Source organism: Balaenoptera physalus, assembly GCF_965194825.1.
Source record: "Balaenoptera physalus genome assembly, chromosome: 5".
Lineage (NCBI taxonomy): Eukaryota > Metazoa > Chordata > Mammalia > Artiodactyla > Balaenopteridae > Balaenoptera > Balaenoptera physalus.
Window position 1 is genome coordinate 78543012 of NC_138884.1, and position 20647 is coordinate 78563658.

Sequence of the window (20647 nt, forward strand, 5' to 3'; positions counted from 1 at the left end):
GACAGTCTATAAATTTGTGAGAGGGACAAATGGAATAAATAGAAAACATTTTATTGAAATTTGAATGCCTTAAGTATTTTAATGGGGAAAAAAAAAGTACTGTCGGTCCTCTGTATCTGAGTCTTCCACATCCACAGATTCAACTAACCTTGGATCAAAAATATTTAGAAAAAAAAATTCCAGAAAGTTCCAAAAAACAAAACTTGAATTTGCTGCTTCCCACAGCATTAACATTGTATTTACAACTATTTACATAGCGTTTACATTGTATTAGGTATTATAAGTAATCTAGAGAGGATTTAAAGCATATGGGAGGATTTGAGTGGGTTATATGCAAATACTACACACTTTTATATAAGGGACTTGAGCATCTGATGATTTTGGCTTCCACAAAGAGTCCTGGAACCAATACCCTCTGGATACTGAGGGATGACTGTACTACTTCTTTATACTATGAATAGTAAAATTATGAAACTATCAACTATAAATGGTAGATATAGAAAATAAGCATAAGGAGGATTTTTATCGGGGTTTTTAATCCATAATTAATGATTGGATTATAAAGGTTCATAACCCTGCAAAATTAGGTATATGTGCATTTTGGAAGGAGAGACCTCTAAAACTTTTTTCAGATTCTCAAAAGAATGACTTCAAAAAAATTCAAATTCAAAATTCAAGCTCCTACTAGAAGGTAAGCTCCGTGAGGCTAGGGACTTTTGTCTGTTCTGTTCACTCCTCTGTCCCTGGTTCTTGGCACATAGTTCTGCTCAATAAATATTTGTTAAAGGTATGATTTTTGTAAATTTATGTGTGGCATAGTTACAACAATGGATTTTTAGAAATTAGGGATGGAAGAAAATTCCAGGTTTAGTGAGGTTGATGTCTTGCTTGGCTGTTTCTATATTTGTCCAAAAATTTTCTTTTTGTTTAAGTCTAGATGAGTATAGGTAGGGCATTTGTATGATAATTTTGTGGTCGAATTCCTGCTTTGTCTGTGCCAACAGAAATGCTGTAGAATGGGTTAGAAATACTATAGAAATGTAATGCTGTAGAAATGTAACAGGAAAATTGTTCTAAACAATACATATTCATTCATCAGTCTATTAGAAAATGTACTTTGGCTCTGTTTTCATTTGATTCAATGAATGTAATTGTTATAGAAAAACTTCCCCTTAAATTTGAGAATGGAAAATTTTTCTAATTGTTTTCATTAAACCAAGTGGTATGGCAGTAACTGCTATTGTGGCTAAAAATGTAAAATCAACAAAATGTTGAAAAATTTACCTGCAGAGAACATTGCTTTATCAGCAAGAGATTTAGATTTTTGCAGTGAAGCCCAGTTATTCTAAAAGAGAAAACAGTGGGGCATTTTTAGTGCCATTATACGGCATTTTTAGCAGGTGATATAGTGTAATCTGTGATTGCATTAGTCAGCATCATAAGTTTCTATACTTCTTAAAATTGAAATTTGGTAGAAGGTTAAAAGAATGACAAAAGATTAAAATGCAGGTTTGTTTTAAAAATTGTAAAAATTATAACATTTCTAAAATAAGAGAAAAAGTGAATTTCTAAAAATTGAAGTGTGATGGAACCAGTGTTAATTTATAAATCATTAATTTTCTTTCTTAATTAAAGGGATGACTGTAAATTCTTTATCTTAATGACTTTTGCCAGCCAGACAGAAAAGATAATTTGAGTAATTATTTGCTGCCTGCATTTGAGTCTTTGTGAATAGATTTTTCACATTTTCCATAATCTTTGGCAGATTTAAAAAGTCATTGCATTTTACATTTTCCACACTTATTTTGCCATTACAAATAGGAGCTAGATTATTCTAATTTATTCAAAAATCATTGCATCATTTTTAGAGGCCTTCCAATATTCTCAGAATAATTTCAATAGAAGGGCAGGAATTTTCCCATATAGATTTCATATCTTGCAATGTGGTTTCTTTCTTTAGTTGAAATAGGATTGAATCTTTAGGTCACCACACATTCCATTATTCAAGTATAAGTACAAAATACATTTTGAAGTGAAATCTAGAGTTTCAAGTTGGAATCTGTGAAGTAATTCAGCTTAATCTTTTGACCCAGTGGTGTAACCCTTTCTGTAGCATTTCTAACAATCTTTGCCTAAAAACTCAGTGAGTAGGAACTCTATTTCTTTATGAAGCAGCTTTTTAGAATGAATTATATAATAATTTATCCTTTTCATTGTGTTGAGCTCAAATCTACCTTGTGCTAGGCACCATAACTTCCTGTTTTCCTTTTCCAGTTATGAACTATTCCAAGTCTGTAAGTATTGTGAGTACTTACAGTGAACATCACTGAGATTCACTTATTCTTAATTTCTACTCTCTTTGCTTGAGATTATCATTTTCTGTATCAATGTATATCAGAGACTTTTATGTCACATGTCTTACTACAATTAGGATACATGAGATTGGTGGCATTTCTGTTCTTTATAATTCTTTTCAGAAAGGAAATGAGGTTAATCTGAGCACCCCATTCAACTTTCTCTTTCACTTTCTAGACTGAAGCGAATCCGGGTTGTCCCTGAAGGACCTCATTTGATCTGAGAATCCTCCCAAGCCCCAGAGCTGGGCCACTGTTCTCTTTATTTATTACACATGGAAGCTTCTAGATCATTAGTCTTGCTGAAGGTTTAGAGCCTTGGTCCTTTAAAGCTTGTGCTGTTTGACTGTTTACAGTCTTATCTTCAGTGTTGTCAAATACCAACTGACCTCCTCAAGTCACTCTTGTTTATATGACTTTTCTCTTTTAAAATAAGAAACAACAGGCTTGGTCATGTGTATACCGTGACCACAGTTACCTAACCTCTCTGACCTTGATCATCTCAAAAGCAGTAGTCTAAAAATGGTAATAAAAATTACTCTTCTTGTAGATAAAATATTCTCCAAATTAATCAAGTGAAATGAAAAATAAAAATGAGTTCCATGTTAGATAATATATGGAGACAAGGTGAAAGTGCAATTGATATAAAAAAAAAAAAAAAAAAAAACCCAAAAAACCAACAGCCCAAACCACACCCAAGCAAAATGAAAACAAAAACCCATCCCTGCTATAAAAATGATTATAACCTATAAAGAAAGCCAGGGAAGTATAAACCAAATATTTTCCAGGGTAACTAAAGATAAAAGTTTGTTTATTTTATCAAAAGTGAAAGTGGAAAATAGGAAGGCTGTATCTCTACTAGAGAGGTATTGAAAATTCTAGGCAAACATTGGGAAATCTTAAAATGACAGTGCTCTGACAGTGTGGTTATAAGAAGAGAAAACGCATATAAACAGCATGGCATTAGCCCTTGCTGTGTCTGAGCAAAAGGATATTCAAAAATGAAGCAAAACGAAAGACATAGACATGGTAGTACAAATCAATCCTAGATGCAATTTTTGCAGTATTCCTAAAACTGCTTTGTCCTCCAGGAGTACTTGGTTTTGTGATTTGTCCTAGAAGACACAGTGAAAAATAGTTTAAATACAGACCAGCACATGACTGTGCTCTGCTCACTATGTACAAGAAATGGTAGGCTATTTGTCACATAAACTTTATTTGCTTTGAGGGAGAAATAATTCCATTAACCTTATATAAAATAAAGGATAAAAAGTTATGGCAGAATTGTAGCTATCTGCTTGTTAATATATTCAGAAATATTTGGTGGGGCAGTCAAAAATTCCATAAGTCTGAATGATAACTGATTATGAACAAGTGCATCTAAATTACTATTTTGTTCGTATTTACCAGTTTTGGGGCTTTGAAGATTTGGTTTTAGTCATGATTTAGTTGATTATACCTCTGAATAAGTGAAATATCATTATATTTTTTTCTAAGTTGGCTAAAGGAATTTCAGATTAAGAAGTTTTAAGTACAAAATTAATATTTCAGCAAGTAGTTCTTTCTGTTGGGTTGGGGATTAAATTCATTAAACAGAAAAAATAGTAGGAAACCAGATGTGATTTAAAATGAGGTTGATTAGAGTTTCAATGACAAATTAAAAATGTGTCCTATTTAACTGCTGAAAAATGCACAGACCTTTCATGGTAATAAAAACATGGAATGCACATGATTATATGTGAGGCCTCATATGTGGTAAAAGGATAACTCCCTATGGTCATTGGTTTCATTCTTAGTAGCCATCAAATTATTACATATAAGGTATAGTAGTTCACAATCCATGACCCGCTCAGAGTTATTATAATAGGACTTTGAAAAATATACATCCGAAACACTGTCTGTAGATGGGATAAATATTAGGCCTAGTGGGTATATGAACTATTTTGCAAATCTGATTAATTTAGTGAATAAAATGAAAATGGATTTAATGTATTATTGAACAGTTAAGGTATTAACGTATTCATTCAATCATAGCCTAGTAAAAGCATCATGGCTTGTCACTGCAAAGAGAAGAAAGGAAAAAAACTGTAGATTTAAAAGGGATTTAGGAGAGACAATAACAATTGCCTGTATGGATTTTTTTTAGATCTGGATTAGAACAAACTGTTTAAAAAAACACTTATGGGCTTCCCTGGTGGCGCAGTGGTTGAGAATCTGCCTGCCAATGCAGGGGACACGGGTTTGAGCCCTGGTCTGGGAAGATCCCACATGCCACGGAGCAACTGGGCCCGTGAGCCACAGTTACTGAGCCTGCGTGTCTGGAGCCTGTGCTCCGCAACAAGAGAGGCCGCGATAGTGAGAGGCCCACGCACCGCGATGAAGAGTGGCCCCCGCTTGCCACAACTAGAGAAAGCCCTCGCACAGAAACGAAGACCCAACACAGCCATAAATAAAATAAATAAATAAAATTTAAAAAAAAAGAAAAAAACCCCCCAAAAAAACCACTTATGAGAAAGTTGGGGAAATTTGAGCACTGATTGGTAGTTGATGTTGTAAAGAAATTATTTTGAATTTATTGTAGATATTATAATGATACTGCCTTATGTTTAAAAAGCAAATCTTTGTCTTAGAGAGATACATACAGAATTATCTACAGATGAAGTGGTATAATGCCTGGAATTTGCTTCAGAATGATCCAGAGTGGTGGGTTAGAGGTTGGGCGGGGGTGTGAAAATATAAATGCAACATGACTTGCTGTGAGTTAACAACGGTGGGTTCATTATACTAGTCTTAATAATTTTGCATTAGTTTGAAATTTTTCATAATAAAAACTTAGAAAAAAGTGTAATGCAACATTAATTGAAAGAGGATAACTGTAGCACCAGCTGACACTGCAATATAATATATTCAGAAGTAAGGGTAGATATGAGTCACACACAGATGTACTTTTTATAAACATATCTAATGTGTCAATCTCACGTTTTGTTTTTCTTCAGAGCTGAAGCCGTTTATTTGAATCTTGGATGATTAACACCTAAATGCTTAATTCTCAGAACTGCTCAAGAGTCCCACAGCCAGGATTAGATGATCCAACTTACCACCAAGAAATTATTGTCTTGAATTCTACGGTAAGATTATAATAAATGTTCTAAAGGCTAAATAGTGACCATGAGGTCTAAAAAGATTTTTGAATGCTGTCTTTGAGTGACTAGCCTTTATTATAATTTCTCAGTCCTGTAACTCTTATACCAAGAGTTCAAGGTTGTGATAATCAACCAAAGATCTTAGAAATATCAACATGCAAACAAGGCTTTATGGTATTTCCCTGTCATAGATTCAGCTACTAACAGATACTGGAGGGCCATGCTTTCCCTCTTGCTGTATGTCTCAGGGTGGGTCCTCCGAAAACTGATGCTGGAAGAGAGTTTGGCTTCCCGGATGTTTATTAGGGATCAACAACCTATAAAGAGAGGAGGTTACTGGGCAGTGGAAATTGAAGTGTAATGTAGGCTCAACAAAGCCTTAGCCAACTGAGACAGGGAGTCTTGTAGTTGTGAGAGTTAAGCTTCTTGGGGATGGAGACATATCCTTAATGCCTTTGCATTGGGCACAGGCCATTAAAGAAGCTGCTCAGCAAATATTTGTTGAATGAAGGAAATCTGAGAAAAATCTTGTGGTCCCTCCTGTAACACCTAATCCTTGCCCTTCCTTTTTCCAGTTGAAAGTGTGGTTTAGAACAGTGAGGTTAACAGTGACACACATGGTTGTCTTGTACATCATGAACAAACATGAAGGTAACTTGTCCTCCATAATCAGCATGTGTTGCATACCACTGTGTTCATGGGCTCCACAGATAAGGAAGACCTACAATGGGACCTGAGGAAAACCACACGTATAAGTTTTAAAGCAGCAATCCCCAACCTTTTTGGCACCAGGGACCGGTTTCGTGGAAGACAGTTTTTCCACAGATGAGGGGCAGGGATGGTTCAGGTGGTAATGTGAGCGATGGCTCAGGAGGTAATGCGAGCGATGGGGAATGATGGGGAGCGGCAGATGAAGCTTTACTCGCTTGCCCGCCGCTCACTTCCTGCTGTGCAGCCCGGGGGGGTTGGGGACACCTGTTTTAAAGAATATGAGACTGTATCAGTAAAGAGGAAACAAACAAAAAAAACAACATGGATCTAGAGGGTATTGTGCTAAGTGAAGTAAGTCAGGCAGAGAAAGACAAATACCATGTGATTTCATTTATATGTGGAATCTCAAAAACAAAACAAAGGAACACACAGAAAACAGAAACAGACTCAACAGATACAGAGAACAAACAGGGGCTTGCCAGAGGGGAGGGTGTTGGCAATATGGGTGAGATAGGTGAAGGAGATTAAGAGGTACAAATTTCCAGTTATAAAATAAGTAAGTCATGGAGATGTAACATACAGCATAGGGAATATAGTCAGTAATATTGTAACGACTTTGTATGGTGACAGGTGGTAACTAGACTTATGGTGATCTTTTCATAATTATAAAAATATCGAATCCCTATGTTGTAAACCTGAAACTAGTATAATATTGTAAGTCAGTTATCCTTCAGTTAAAAAAAAAATGAATGAATGAGGGACTTCCCTGGTGGTCCAGTGGTTAAGAATCCGCCTTCCAGTGCAGGGGATGTGGGTTTGACCCCTGATTTGGGGAACTCAGATCCCACATGTTGTGGGGCAACTAAGCCCGTGCGCCACAACTACTGGGCCCTCACGCCACAACTAGAGAGAAGCCCCTGCGCCACAAAGAAGAGCCTGCGCGCCATAACGAAAGATCCTGCATGCTGCGACAAAGATCCCACGTGCTGCAACTAAGACCCAATGCAGCCAAATAAATTAAAAAAAAAAAAAAAAAAAAAAAAGAATGAATGAGGTAAGATGGAAAAAACAAAAACCCTGTAAGATACAGTGATAACTCCTAGGCTATTAAGGGATGTGGATTATGGTTCTAACCAGTTTGTTTTTTCTGTGTGTAGGGAATAGGCTGATCAGATACGAAGTTTTAATCCTCTTATGCCCCAGGGTTAAGAGAGAATCTACTTCTGAGAAGGACTTTTTTATTTTTTTATTTTATTTTATTTTTTTGAGAAGGGCTTTTTTAAAGTCAGTGTTTTTTTCTAGTTGGTACAGTCCTGCTTTAGGGCAAGAAATTTGAGTCCTTTACTTCACTTCTTGTGGTTTTCTTTTTCCTCTTTTCCTTTTTACTGTAGGATTCCATGAGACAGGATTTGCATTAATAAATCCTCTAAATTTTCTCTGAACCTTAATACTATATTAATGCTTTATGTGTAGAGGACTTTTACTTAACATCTTTTAAGTGAATGAAATAGAGAATAATTGACTTCATTATTAACGTGGCGGAAGAATAAGGATTAAAAACTCGACAGTTCAGACCAGAAATTTCCTTGTTTTTATATTATAACAATTTTCCCTGATATCTGTGTAGACAATTTTATGCTTCATCTTTTAATATATGTAGACCATTTTCTTCATATTGAGTGTTGGAAGAATGAGATTGTGTTTGTGTTTCACTAAGTGAATCAGATTTTTTTTTTATTATTAAAATGTGTATCTTTCAAAGTTATCAATTTGATTAGTTTAGAGATGTTTACGTCTTATCTGTTCCCATTTTTTTTTTTCCATTTCTTTCTTGTCACTTCGTAACCCCACCAGAGGGCAGGCAAAGGAAGGGAGAAAAGACATTAATTTAAGTTCACAAAGTCTTATGTAGGCACCTTTTACTGGCACATTTTGTAATGCTTCTGGATTGTAGTAAGGCAGTAGGATCAGCTACTTTTGCTATTTTAAAATATTTAGTAGAATGCTCAGTTATTTGGAAATAAATTGTGTAAGGTTGATTACTGGGTTTATTGAATTAAATATTTATACTTTAAACTGTTCAACTTTATTTTCTTAGATTAATACATTTTAAATTATCAATTTTTTTAGTAATTCATGCCAAGGTTTCCTTTGCTACTGTTGATACTTATGATTGCTTATAATGAAGAGGTTTTTCTGTGTGTGTTTAAAAGTACATTGGGATGTTCATAATACAGTATAGTTTTAAATTACTCCTTTTCACCTCCTGTAAAACTTGATGTTCCTGCGGTCTATTAGTGAATTTTCAGAATGATAAGAATTATCTTTTGAATACAAGTTACTGTTTCACATTTAAGTTGTTCAGTGTATTTAAAAGTAAGACACACCTCAGACCAAAGTAAATTTGTCTTAACATTATCACAGTGTAGGTTTTCAAAGTCTAAATGTTAAGCTAGATGGATGCTAAACATTTTATAGTCCCGGTATTGCTGTTAACACCCATTGTACATGTACATGTATATATTAAGTGCAGTTTCACAGTCGGTAGCTGTTTGACTTCTTATCAGTATGAACAGCAAATGTCCTAAAAATCAGCTTCAAAACAGCTGGCAGTCGACCCACCTAAGTTCACATGACGTTTCTTTGCTCTTTGACACAAAGAGTGGACCTTACCTTCTCATCAAGGAAGTTGGTACAAGCACCTTTCTGTGTGCTCGTGGGCCCAGTAATGTAGAAGAACCTTAAAATGGACTTTTTGAAGAGAGTTGTTCCTCCCATTCTTTCGGGAGATGTGGTTTTGGACACTAGAGAGAGTTTTCGGGGAAGTCCTCCAAGATTGCTGAAGTTGAAACCTCTTAGTTTGCTTTCATCAGAGAAGACTGTAGATGAGGAGAGTGGTCACAGTAATTATGACAAACACCAACAGCAGCAACTAGGTAAAGTAAAAATGTATTTTCAATGCTTTAATAAAAACTATTTTAGGAAAGTAAAATTATTTTTATAAGTATGAATTCTAGTGAGCATAAATCTTTATTTTGAAAATCAAGTTTAAATACTAAAAAGAATTTAAAAAGAGTAAATATATAGTTGGCCTAAATTTTTTTAGTGTCAAAATGTTGCTTTGAGTTTAGATGGAGAAATATTGATTGCTATAGGTCAAGATAAAGCCATTAATAAAGTTAACAGTTTAGTGATCTTGGAAAATATTTTTATGATGAAGGATTATACTTATTGAAAAAAGTGTTATTTTACAATCAGTAAAAACAAGGTAGGGTATATACCTGAAAAACAAGATACTGAGTTTTATCTATCACTACAGAAATCACTTAAAAAAAAAGTCCCATTCTTTTGTTCTAAAGATAAAGAATATTTGGGATGAAATATTAAAAAAAATCTTTGAATATAATAATGATTATTTTGTGTCACTACCTTTATTTCATATAATTCTGCAAAGTTGAATATAATGCCTTTTAAAGTTTGAGAGGATGATACTCATGTGTCAGGAGAAAAATCAGGTTTGCATATGGTATCTAGAAAATGTTGGAAAAAATAAAAAAAGGAAAATCCTTTAGGAAGATGATGAAAAAAATTCCTGCTTTAAAATTTTGACTAAAACACTTAAAAATGTTAAAATGTTCTGTATGATTATGAATTTTTATTATAGGGAATACATAACTGCTCATATAAATTAATGTAATATTTAGTAGAAAGAAGAGATTTTCTGTAAATCCTCTGCAAGTTTGATATATATTCTTACAGCTGTTTTTTATGCATATTTAATATGCACATATACATTTTTACTTATAGAATTTAAAAATGAGATTTACTATCTAAACTGTTCTGATACTTGCTTTCTCATTTAATACATCATAACCATCTTTCTGTCTCTTTAAAATGCATGCCATTGTATGACATAATAATTTTTTCAATCAGTCCTTATTGATGAACACTGAGTGACTTTAATTTTTAATTATTAAAAGTAATTATGTAATAAATATCCATTTATTTTATTACTTTATTATCCATTTATTGTATTACTTTATGCCTTTGTATGATTGCTTCTTAGTATACATTTCTATGTACATTTAAAATTTTGATAGACAATGTCAAGTTACTTTTCAGAATTTTCTCAATTTAAGCTCCCCAAGGCAGTATCTCTATTTCTTTGTACTCTCCTTAACACTGTTTCTTGTCAGTTTAAAAAATAGGGTCATACTTAGGAGAAACTAAAATTTCTGTTTTAAATATATTGTGTAAAAGAAAGGAGAAGGAACTTTTAAGTTTTAAAAAGAAATATTCATATCTAGAATATACTGGTATTAGAAGTCTTTTTATTTTTATACTCTTCACTCATTTGGGTGGATAAAGTGGAGGTGAGACTACTGATGGGTTAGTTCCTCTTAATTTCAATTAAAATCTAAATCATTCAGTACTTAGTTTTGTGTTCAACAGTTGTGTTCAACTTATGCATATCTATATATGCATAAGTGAAGAATATGAATGTATTAATATGTGCAGTTATTTATGTTATTAAAAATTTACTCTTTAGCTTTCAGTCTTGAATCATTTAGTTGCTTTCTTCACTGTACCACAGCATATATAAGGGACCTGGCGTTTAAGTGTAATATCCTATGCCCATTAGTTTAATATGGCTCCTTTTTTTTTTTTTTAAGACTGTCTTACACATTTTTGAACATAGCGTATATGTTATAAAGTATAATAATGAGATTTTATAATTTACATTAATTTGCAAATAGCACTCAATTTAACGATTAAGGGCTTTCTATGCTATATATCTTTTTACCAATCAGTCAAAATAAAGCAAAATCATGGAACTGAAACAACTGAAGAATCTGTTTGAAATTTCAGAGGCCACAGGTCCTTTGTGGAATAACTCTTGCCCCGTTTTTCTCTTCAAAAATAAAATTCAACTTTAGGGAATGACTATTAAAATTAATTTAAGGAACTTCTTTGGCAATATCTGTAAAAAGATTTGGTTTCTGAAATTTCAATTTACTGATAAAGTCCTTTTCTTGAATCTCAAAATTTGATACTAAATTTATATTGTATGTAAGAATAAAACCCACATGATTCACACCAGTCTACACACTGATTACTTGCAACTCAGCATGAATGAATTTTACCTCCTGCTTGCTGGTGGTTCTGGGATAGAGATAATGCAGTAGTTTATCCAGAAGTCATGCAAAGAACTGGGTACAGTTCTTCTAAAGGGCGTTACAGTTTGCTCATTTAATGAAAGGAGAAATCAAGAGTATGAAGAGATTTCATATCAGTAGTGCAAAGAAGGAAGTATTCTTTTAGAGAAAAACTGGCATGTAATCTCATAGCTTTGTATTTGGATCAGTTGTTTCCAACTTCTTTAATTGTTAATTCAAAATTACAAAAAATTATTTCTAAGGAATTTTAGACAAAATTGTAATATGGATTGATAATTGTACTTTCGTGAGAGGATATAGAAATTTACCTTGCTACTTTTAACTCCAGAAATGTTTATAGATGCTTATGGTTTCTTTAACAAAAATATGCATAGAATTTTGAGGTATTTGCAGGGGTTGATATTTTGAAGAACATTTTTCTTCACTTTTGATAAAGTTTTTCATTTTTTAACTTTCTCTAAATATTAAGTAACCTAATGTTTTAAGAGTTTGATAGAAATTCGCAAACAACACACTGGATTTACCAGAAATCCTCTATTTCTCTGTAAAATATATTAACAAATGCCTGTAGTTCACTGCACACTGTTCAAACCCCCTGCCACCGCATCTGCTCTGAGCAGATTCAGGTGTGGGCTTACCAAGAGTTGGTTGCATTTTAAACCAAACTTGTTTATGCCAGTTATACTTGTAGTTCTGATCATGTATTTTAATTAGGTATCACATAATTCAGTAAAGTATGAGGCTGAAAAGAAAGTTGTTTCGGTGTAAAAAAGTTGAATACTTTGGTCATACTCCATAAAAGTGAATTACTAGAAAAGTTTGCTTTTAAATTACATGTAGGCCAGAGAAATATACAAGATTGGAAGGATTTTGCCCTCACATACCTTCAATTTCCCACTCCACTTTGAAGAAATTGAAACTAGGTATCATAGGTGATGTACACGGGCTGTATTTTAGGTGAGAAAGACAACAGAGTAATCAGCAAATTCACCTTAAGAGACAGGGACTTGGCACTACATCAAAAGACTAGGGAATAAACATGGATTTTCTATTAAGTTAAAACCTTTAGTAGACCTATTGATTTTCCCCCCAACCCCCCTGATTCCTACTTTAATGGAGCTTTTTGATTAAATGATTAGTTAACAGTTATAATTTATAATAAGGGGACTCTATATAGTTGTATAATGTTGCAATTTTGTTGAAGAAGTAAATCATTTATTTGCTGTCCTTAATAAAAAAAAAGGATCAAAATGTTCATGTGTTCATGTTATGTAATCTTATTCATAGATGCTTAAATATCCAATATTTTTTGTGTAGAGTCCTAATAATGTGATCAAAGACTGATTTCACTGATAGATACTATTTGTGCCAGTTCTACTAATATTTATCTTCAGGCGTAAGAGTTGGTGGGGAGAAAATGCCCTTCACTGATTCAGAATATACTTCAGTGCTGTCTCACCATTGAAGGAGAATGAATGTTAGGCATAGTTATGCGTCAGATCCTAAGAATCAGGCAGTGTGTTTCCACAGGCTTCTGTTGTGACAGCTGCAAAGTCCTTGTATCTCCAGGACTGGGTTATTTTTATTCTGATGGAATCAACCTTAATTTTGTTGTTGTTCATTCTGTTTGGAGTCAAGAATAAGGTAGTGTAAATATATTATGATTGATTTTTATAATTCACCAAGAACAGAGATAATGAGACATTGAACAGAACTAAATATATGTCAACATTATTTGAGCACCTTATGTATTCTGGGCATTGTTTTCTTGTTTTGATTTACAAATAACTTAAATGGTCTCATTTGTCTACCCATTTAGTGCATACCTGTCCCTTTTCCCCTCTCAGAATATAAGTTGAACATGGACTTTGCTTTGTCTACTGATGTGTTCCAGGGTTTGGAACATAATAGTTGCTCAATAAATATTGGTTGAATGAGCAGATGTTATCTAAGTTGTCATGAAAACCCTGTGAGATAGGTTGTTATACAAAGTTTTAGAAGTTCAGAGAGGCTTAACCAAATTATTTGAGGTTTTTTTGGCTACTCAGTGGTATAGTTATGCCTTTTTTAATTTATTTTTTTTGGATAATTGGATTTCCTAATACTGATATTTGTCATCCCCACAGAAAGTGTATTGGTTTTTAAAATGAATTTATTTATTTATTTATTTATTGTCTGTGTTGGGTCTTCTTTGCTGCGCGCGGGTTGTGGCGAGCGGGGGCTACTCTTCGTTGCGGTGCGCAGGCTTCTCATTGCGGTGGCTTCTCTTGTTGCAGAGCATGGGCTGTAGGCACGCAGGCTTCAGTAGTTGTGGCGTGTAGGCTCAGTAGTTGTGGCTCACAGGCTGTAGAGCGCAGGCCCAGTGGTTGTGGCACGCGGGCTTAGTTGCTCTGTGGCATGTGGGATCTTCCCAGACCAGGGCTCAAACCCGAGTCTCCTGCATTGGCAGGTGGATTCATAACCACTGTGCCACCAGGGAAGCCCATGCCATTGTTTTAAAGTCAGGCATTTTGTCCTTCTACTCCACCTCACTGCAGTGTTTGATGTTTTTGAATCTTTATGTATAAAATATTTTTTAAAAGACTAGTGTATCTATCAAGTTTAATTGTTCCACCAAAGAGCACATACTTTATTTTATTTTTTTTTGGTGCTTTCATTTTAATTAAGAGCTATATTTCAATAGGAAAACACTTTAATTCCAATATGTTTGCATCTCTTTCAGATCCTGTGTTATGGTTTAATGAACAGTTGATAATTATTTCTCTAACACTCTGGTTATGTAAGCTGGTTAAGTAAATAGCTGTTTCACATGACTTTTACAAAAACAGTTGAGACTCACATTAAGATACCATTTTCATTTCATTATAAAGTGTTAATGACTCCATGGGATATAAAGATTTAAATAGTATACTGGTATACCTCTCTTGAGGTGTTCAGCACAGCTTACTAGCAGGAACAGACCAAAACGTAGCACTTGTTATATAAAATTCCAAATGTCGTTTGGTTGAGTTTTAAAGGCTGCTATTTATATTTGACTAGTGAAGAATGGGGGATGCCAACTATTACTAACTGGATTTCCTTAATAAGTGATCTTTTTAGTTTTATTTTTGTCGAACCGTTGCTCTCAGTGGTTATTAGATTTTGTATCTCCTGAATAGCTCGCTTTTGTTTGATGTACCCTATGTTGGGTAGAGGAATAGCATGGCACGCCAGTTTCTTTTTAGAAGGGAATGAGATGAGTAAAGAGTGTTTTAAGTGTTCATCCAAGGCTGGACTCTGAGGTTTTCTTTTGCCGCTTCAAATGCTTGTAAGTGATAACAGACCAAAGGAGATAGAGAATCCTTTGGAATTCAAATGTCATTAAAAGATTCTTGGGCAGGACAGTGTCATGGAAGAACTTGAGCTCCAAATTATAATCAGTCTGCTATGGAATTTCTGGCTTGACCCCAATGATACCTTGTTCTCACTGTGTAAGTGTGTGAAGGAGTTCATGAATTCTTCTTGTTTATATAAATGGGATTTGGAAGTGTTGGGCTTTCATAGTGTCCTGAAATCAAGTAGGATCCCTTACGTAGAGGGCCTTTGGAGTACTTTTCAGGTGGTTTTCATTGGCGATTGCAGGAGAAGCCGTATGGGTGGTTATATTCATGCCTTTTCTGAGTCTGTGAGAATTCTCATGATAGAGGAGAGATATTGGAAAAGACCTACAGGCGTGATGGGAGAGAGGCAGTGAAGTAAGTATTGAGAATGGCATGGAGTGGGGCTTTGATCCAGACCGAGTTGAGCTCCACTGGTGACTGGCTACGTGTCTTTGAACAGGCTACTTAATCTCTCTAGGCCAGTTGACCTCACCTATCACTTTGAATGATATTTTCTTTGTAGCATTGTTTTCAAGATTACCAAAAATGGTAACAAAGTTGATACATGATTCAATACATAGTGGCTATTACTGTTTAAGAAAACTTTTGAATTTTTGACTTGGAGATAGATGAATCAAAGTTAACTAGAATTTATCTTTGGAGCATTCCATCGTAGAAAACATTCTAGGAATTTGGATCTAGGTCTTTCGTTGTGCATAATTCCGAACCATTTTAGCATGTGATTTATAGCTACATGACAGTTCGTGGGAACTTGAGTTGCAACACCTTCTCCTGTGCTTTCCTTCTTTGTCTGTAATGTGTGCTCTTCCAAATAGCTACTGCCAAAAGATCTTGTGATTCTGATACAAAGGTTTTTAGAAGTTAGTGTAGCAGTATTACTTCAGTAGGTTCTCTTGGCTGTTTTTAAAGTTAGCCTAACACTTTTTTTTTTTTTTAATTTCATTTATTTTTGTCTGCGTTGGGTCTTTGTTGCTGTGTGCGGGCTTTCTCTAGTTGCGGCTAGTGGGGGCTACTCTTCCTTGCAGTGTGCGGGCTTCTCATTGTGGTGGCTTCTCTCGTTGTGGAGCACAGGCTACAGGTGCGCAGGCTTCAGTAGTTGTGGCACGCGGGCTTCAATAGTTGTGGCTCGCATGCTCCAGAGCGCAGGCTCCGTAGTTGCGGTGCACAGGCTTAGTTGCTCCGCTCCGCGGCATGTGGGATCTTCCTGGACCAGGGCTCGAACCCATGTCCCCTGAGTTGGCAGGCGGATCCTTAACCACTGCGCTACTAGGAAGTCCCAGCCTAACGCTTCTTAAGAAGGGTCATTTTGGACTGTCTCCTCAAGTTACGTGGATGTATATTTTTAGAAATTGGGGCAGTTAAGTGTGACTAGAGTTAGGGTCAGGGTCTTTACTTCTTTGGCTCTTAGAAAGGACTTTTAGGAAACTTAATCGAAATAAAAATGCATCTGTCTCCATTTTAAGAGGCCTAGAATAGTCTCCTCTCTATCCCACTTACTCTCTCGTTTCCTAATCACAGAATTGATGTTTATCTAGTATGGTGATACTGGTTGTTAAAATATTACAATTTCTCGTATCAGTTGATACTTAGCTACTCCTACGTCCCTCCCCCACGTGCTCCTGCTGCTTCAGCCCTCCTGTCCTACCCCAGGACCCTCTTTGATCACCCCGGGTTTCATCAACTAAAGGGGTGAGACCTAGGCATACCAGGGACTCCAGGACCCACCTCCCCTCTGAGGCTGGGCTTGTTAGATTGTTCAGTTACCGTACCTTCCTGGCGGCTGACTATTTTGATGATCACCCCTGTTTATTGTCACTTAGAGAAGCCAAAGGAAGGAGATACTACGGATAAGATAAAATAGTTGAAACAAAAGGGTATAAGAAAAATATAAATAAATATTAGGGAAAAATACTGAAACAATGTGTAAAAAGATGAATAAAATGATAGAAAATAATATCTATATCCAAAGATTCTAAAAAAATAACAAAGAGGTTAAAATGCACAGTAAAATAGGTTAAGATGACTAAAGCTGAATGTAAATTTAAAATGTAACTAAAAGAATATACTAGGAGGGTTAAACAAAAATAAAGTAGTGCTATAAAAGGAATTCAGGAAGCAACATACAGCCCAAGGGTTAACTCCACCCACCTATAAGTAGTGGCCTTTGGGTTGAGGCAACCATACATAGTTATAAGCTTCCGATCCTGGTTACTTCCTGAAACTGGAACTCTGCAGGGGGAATAGGAGTCTCTGTGTGACTGTCCTTGGGGTTGATAGTTTTCCTCGCCCCCAACCTCAGTTACTTATTCTCTGTCATTGTCCACTGGCTTCTATTATTCCATTGAATATAAAAGCATTGTTTCTTTTTCCAGATAGTGAGTTCTTTCAGAACTGAGTTGGTCTTATTTATATGGGTAGCCCCAGAGCTCAGCCCCATGGCAGGCACTTAGGAAGCAGTTATTAAATGTTTGTTGAAGGTTAGCGTCTTCTGTCCTCTGGTTCTCGTCCTTTATGTGCCAGAGCAAGTTTTCACTTGTTCTGAAGAGCTGCTGTCAGTTGCCATATTTAGCCCACTGACTTCTTCCTTCAAAACCATCTAGCACATTGCTCAGTGGACAGTGGTTCCTGAGGCAAAAGCAGCCTCCCATTAGTTTGAAAATGAAAAAAGAAAAAAAAATGCTTCACATCAAGCAAAAGATGATCTAGAATACAAGCTTTTTCTGGAAAGGGCCAGATAGTAAATATTTCAGGATTTGTAGGCCATAAGTCTCTGTCACAACTGCTCAGCTCTGACTTCGTAGAGCAAAAGGAGCCTAGATGTAATGTGAATGCATGTGTGTGGCTGTGTTTCAGTACAGCTTTATTTACAAATTAGGTGATGAACCAGATTTGGCCTGGGGGCCTAAGTGTTCCAACCCTAAGCCGGAATATGGAAAAGGATATTGCTATCATCAGAGAGCTACATGCAGGTAATTTACCTGGGAAATAGAGAATGGAAACTTTGAAGAAGCGGTTCACTGTTATACTTATTTTCTGTAACCCTTGGAGTAGTGTTTTATCCATAGTAGGTGTTCAATAAATATTTATTAATTTGATTTGGGATCCAACTCTCTCACTTATTCTCCCTGGGCTTCAGTTATCTTATCTAAAATTTAAGGGATTATGTTACGTGATCTTTAAAGACTCTCCAGTTAAAAAAAATCTGCAATTCTCTGTTTGTGGAAGGCCAGATGGTTAATTCTTTAAAGATAACAATTGTTGGCTTAACACATTTCCTGTATGCCTTTAATATCCTGCTGTGATTCTGAAATAGTTGCTTTTTACCAATCATTTTGTTTTATGGACGTTTCCATAATGGAACTCACTGTCCATTAGGTTATACTGGTACCTTTCACCCATCTTTATCACCCTATCCTGCCACATGTGTGGATACAATACACACTTTGCCTTACTTTAATCATAAAATTTATTAAGCCTAGTCATTTTTTAATAGAATAAATTAGCTCTAAAGGTAATTCATTGTTTTTTTTTTTTTTTTAGAAAGACAATGATTCTTTATAGAAAGATGGCGATCAAAATGAGGATCAGTCTGCCTTTGAGAATTATGTTTTCCTAAATGCTGTATCAGCAAGTGAACATTCCATCGTTGATTTATTCATTTAAACTGTTAAACAATAATCCAAAATACTTTTAGATATTGCAGATGTAAATTATTATCACCTTACCTAAATCTTGAATTCTACTTTTACTTAGACTTTTTTTTTTTTTTTTTTGGCTGTACTGGATCTTCATTGCTGCGTGCGGGCTTTCTCTAGTTGCGGCGAGTGGGGGCTACTCTTTGTTGCGGTGTGCGGGCTTCTCATTGCAGTGACTTCTCTTGTTGTGGAGCGCGGGCTCTAGGCGCGCGGGCTTCAGTAGTTGTGGCACGTGGGCTCAGTAGTTGTGGCTTGCAGGCTCTAGAGTGCAGGCTCAGTAGTTGTGGTGCACGGGCTTAGTTGCTCCGCAGCATGTGGGATCCTCCCGGACCAGGGCTTGGACCCGTGTCCCCTGCATTGGCAGGTGGATTCTTAACCACTGCGCCACCAGGGAAACCCCTTTACTTAGACTTTTGATAGATTTTTCTGTTTCTAGAGAGTGATTTGTTTAAGGTTAGGTAAGGCATCTGACAATCTCTTATACTGTCCTCAAGAAGAAGTATAAGCTGGCATATATTTCTAGTCTACATGATAGAGAAACTTTAAAAAAAACTCTAAAAAGTTCTTCATAAGGAATGCAGAAAATTTATATTTATTATTTCTCAGGGTTCTGAATTCTCTTTCTTTTTTTAATGAATATATCTTTTTTATTATTTATTATTTTATTTATTTATTTATTTATTTATAATTTTATTTATTGGCCGCGTTGGGTCTTCATTGCTGCACACGGGCTTTCTCTAGTTGTGGCAAGCAGGGGCTACTCTTCGTTGCGGTGCGTGGGCTTCTCATTGTGGTGGCTTCTCTTTGTTGTGGAGCATGGGCTCTAGGTGCATGGGCTTCAGTAGTTGTGGTACATGGGTTCAGTAGTTGTGGCACGCAGGTTCAGTAGTTGTGGCACGCGGGCTCAGTAGTTGTGGCTCGCAGGCTTTAGAACGCAGGCTCAATAGTTGTGGCGCATGGGCTCAGTTGCTCCGCGGCATGTGGGATCTTCCTGGACCAGGGCCGAACCCGTGTCCCCTGCATTGGCAGGTGGATTCTTAAACACTGCGCCACCAGGGAAGTCCTGAATTTTCTTAATCTCTATTTTTAAATAAGTATAGATGTGTGCTAAAAATAACATAAGCAAGATAATGATGTTTTTGTATTAATATAATTTAAAGTAGCACTTCTTAAGCTTTACCATGCTTAAGAATGACCTAGGGGATCTTATAAAGAAGTCGGTTCTGATTTATAAGGTTTAGGATGAGGCTTTAAAGAATATTAAGTTTACGAAGGTAAATTCTTCCAAATTAGTTTTAATATAGTACATTATGATTAAGCTTGACGGTGCATAAACATTTTCCTGTGTTTTGGACTTGCCCATTTAACTACACTGGACAATCTCTTCATCTTTTCTTCCTAACACTGCTGGTACTCTACTTCCTAAGTGTAATTTTTGTCTTTACATTTGAGTGCCTCTGCAGTTTGACGCTTCCTTTCCTTTACTGATTTAGACTGTTCCTCTTATACTTTATTACAGCCTTGCCAACTCACCCCTTTGTTTTAAAACTGAGTGATATAAAAGGTGGCTCTAACAATAAAAATTTCTAGTTGATTGAAAGCTTATTGTGCTACTGACAAGGTAGGAAAAATTCAGAAAGGGAAGTGTTGGCAGGAAGTCGTGAGCCTTTACTTTGTGATGGTGCTTCATGGATAAAGTGACCATTGGTCTCCACTGACCTTGGACAGTTAATGGTTTACGTCTCTGTTCTGACATGTTGTTAATAGTTCGTGCCTACTTTCACGCTCAAAAAAGTCCTGCCTTGGACAGTACATTTTATGTTCTCCCTTATTCATGGTTCATAGAATTTTACCTATTCTTTCCCAGTAGGATTGACCAGTTGTAATGCATATACTCTTTTCTTCTCAATATATCTGTATACCATGTATTGACAATGAAAGTATCTTAGTATTAACAATTCTAGTTTCTTTTGGGGCAGTGAATATACATTGTGCATGTTGTAAAACTACAAATCCAATAACAAGCCTTTTGAATAGAAAATTTGTAGCTGGATTTTTATCACCAGTATCTTCAAAAATTATTTCAGGCAATTAAATTTAATTTCTGATGTCTAGAGTTCTTAAGATCTCAAGAATCAATTTTAAGTATATTCAGAAATAGATTTTTTTCATTCAAGAAATAATAAT

At 35.6% G+C, this 20647-nt stretch overlaps 1 protein-coding gene across 6 annotated transcripts in view; it reads left to right on the forward strand.

Moving 5' to 3' along the window:
• FRYL (FRY like transcription coactivator) overlaps positions 1-20647 on the forward strand; it is a 295730-nt gene that overhangs the window by 107503 nt on the left and 167580 nt on the right. For all 6 annotated transcript variants that reach the window (XM_082462445.1, XM_082462454.1, XM_082462452.1 and 3 more), the window contains one exon: positions 5351-5482. The gene's annotated coding sequence lies outside the window, so the exon portion shown is untranslated. The remainder of the gene's footprint in view (positions 1-5350; positions 5483-20647) is intronic.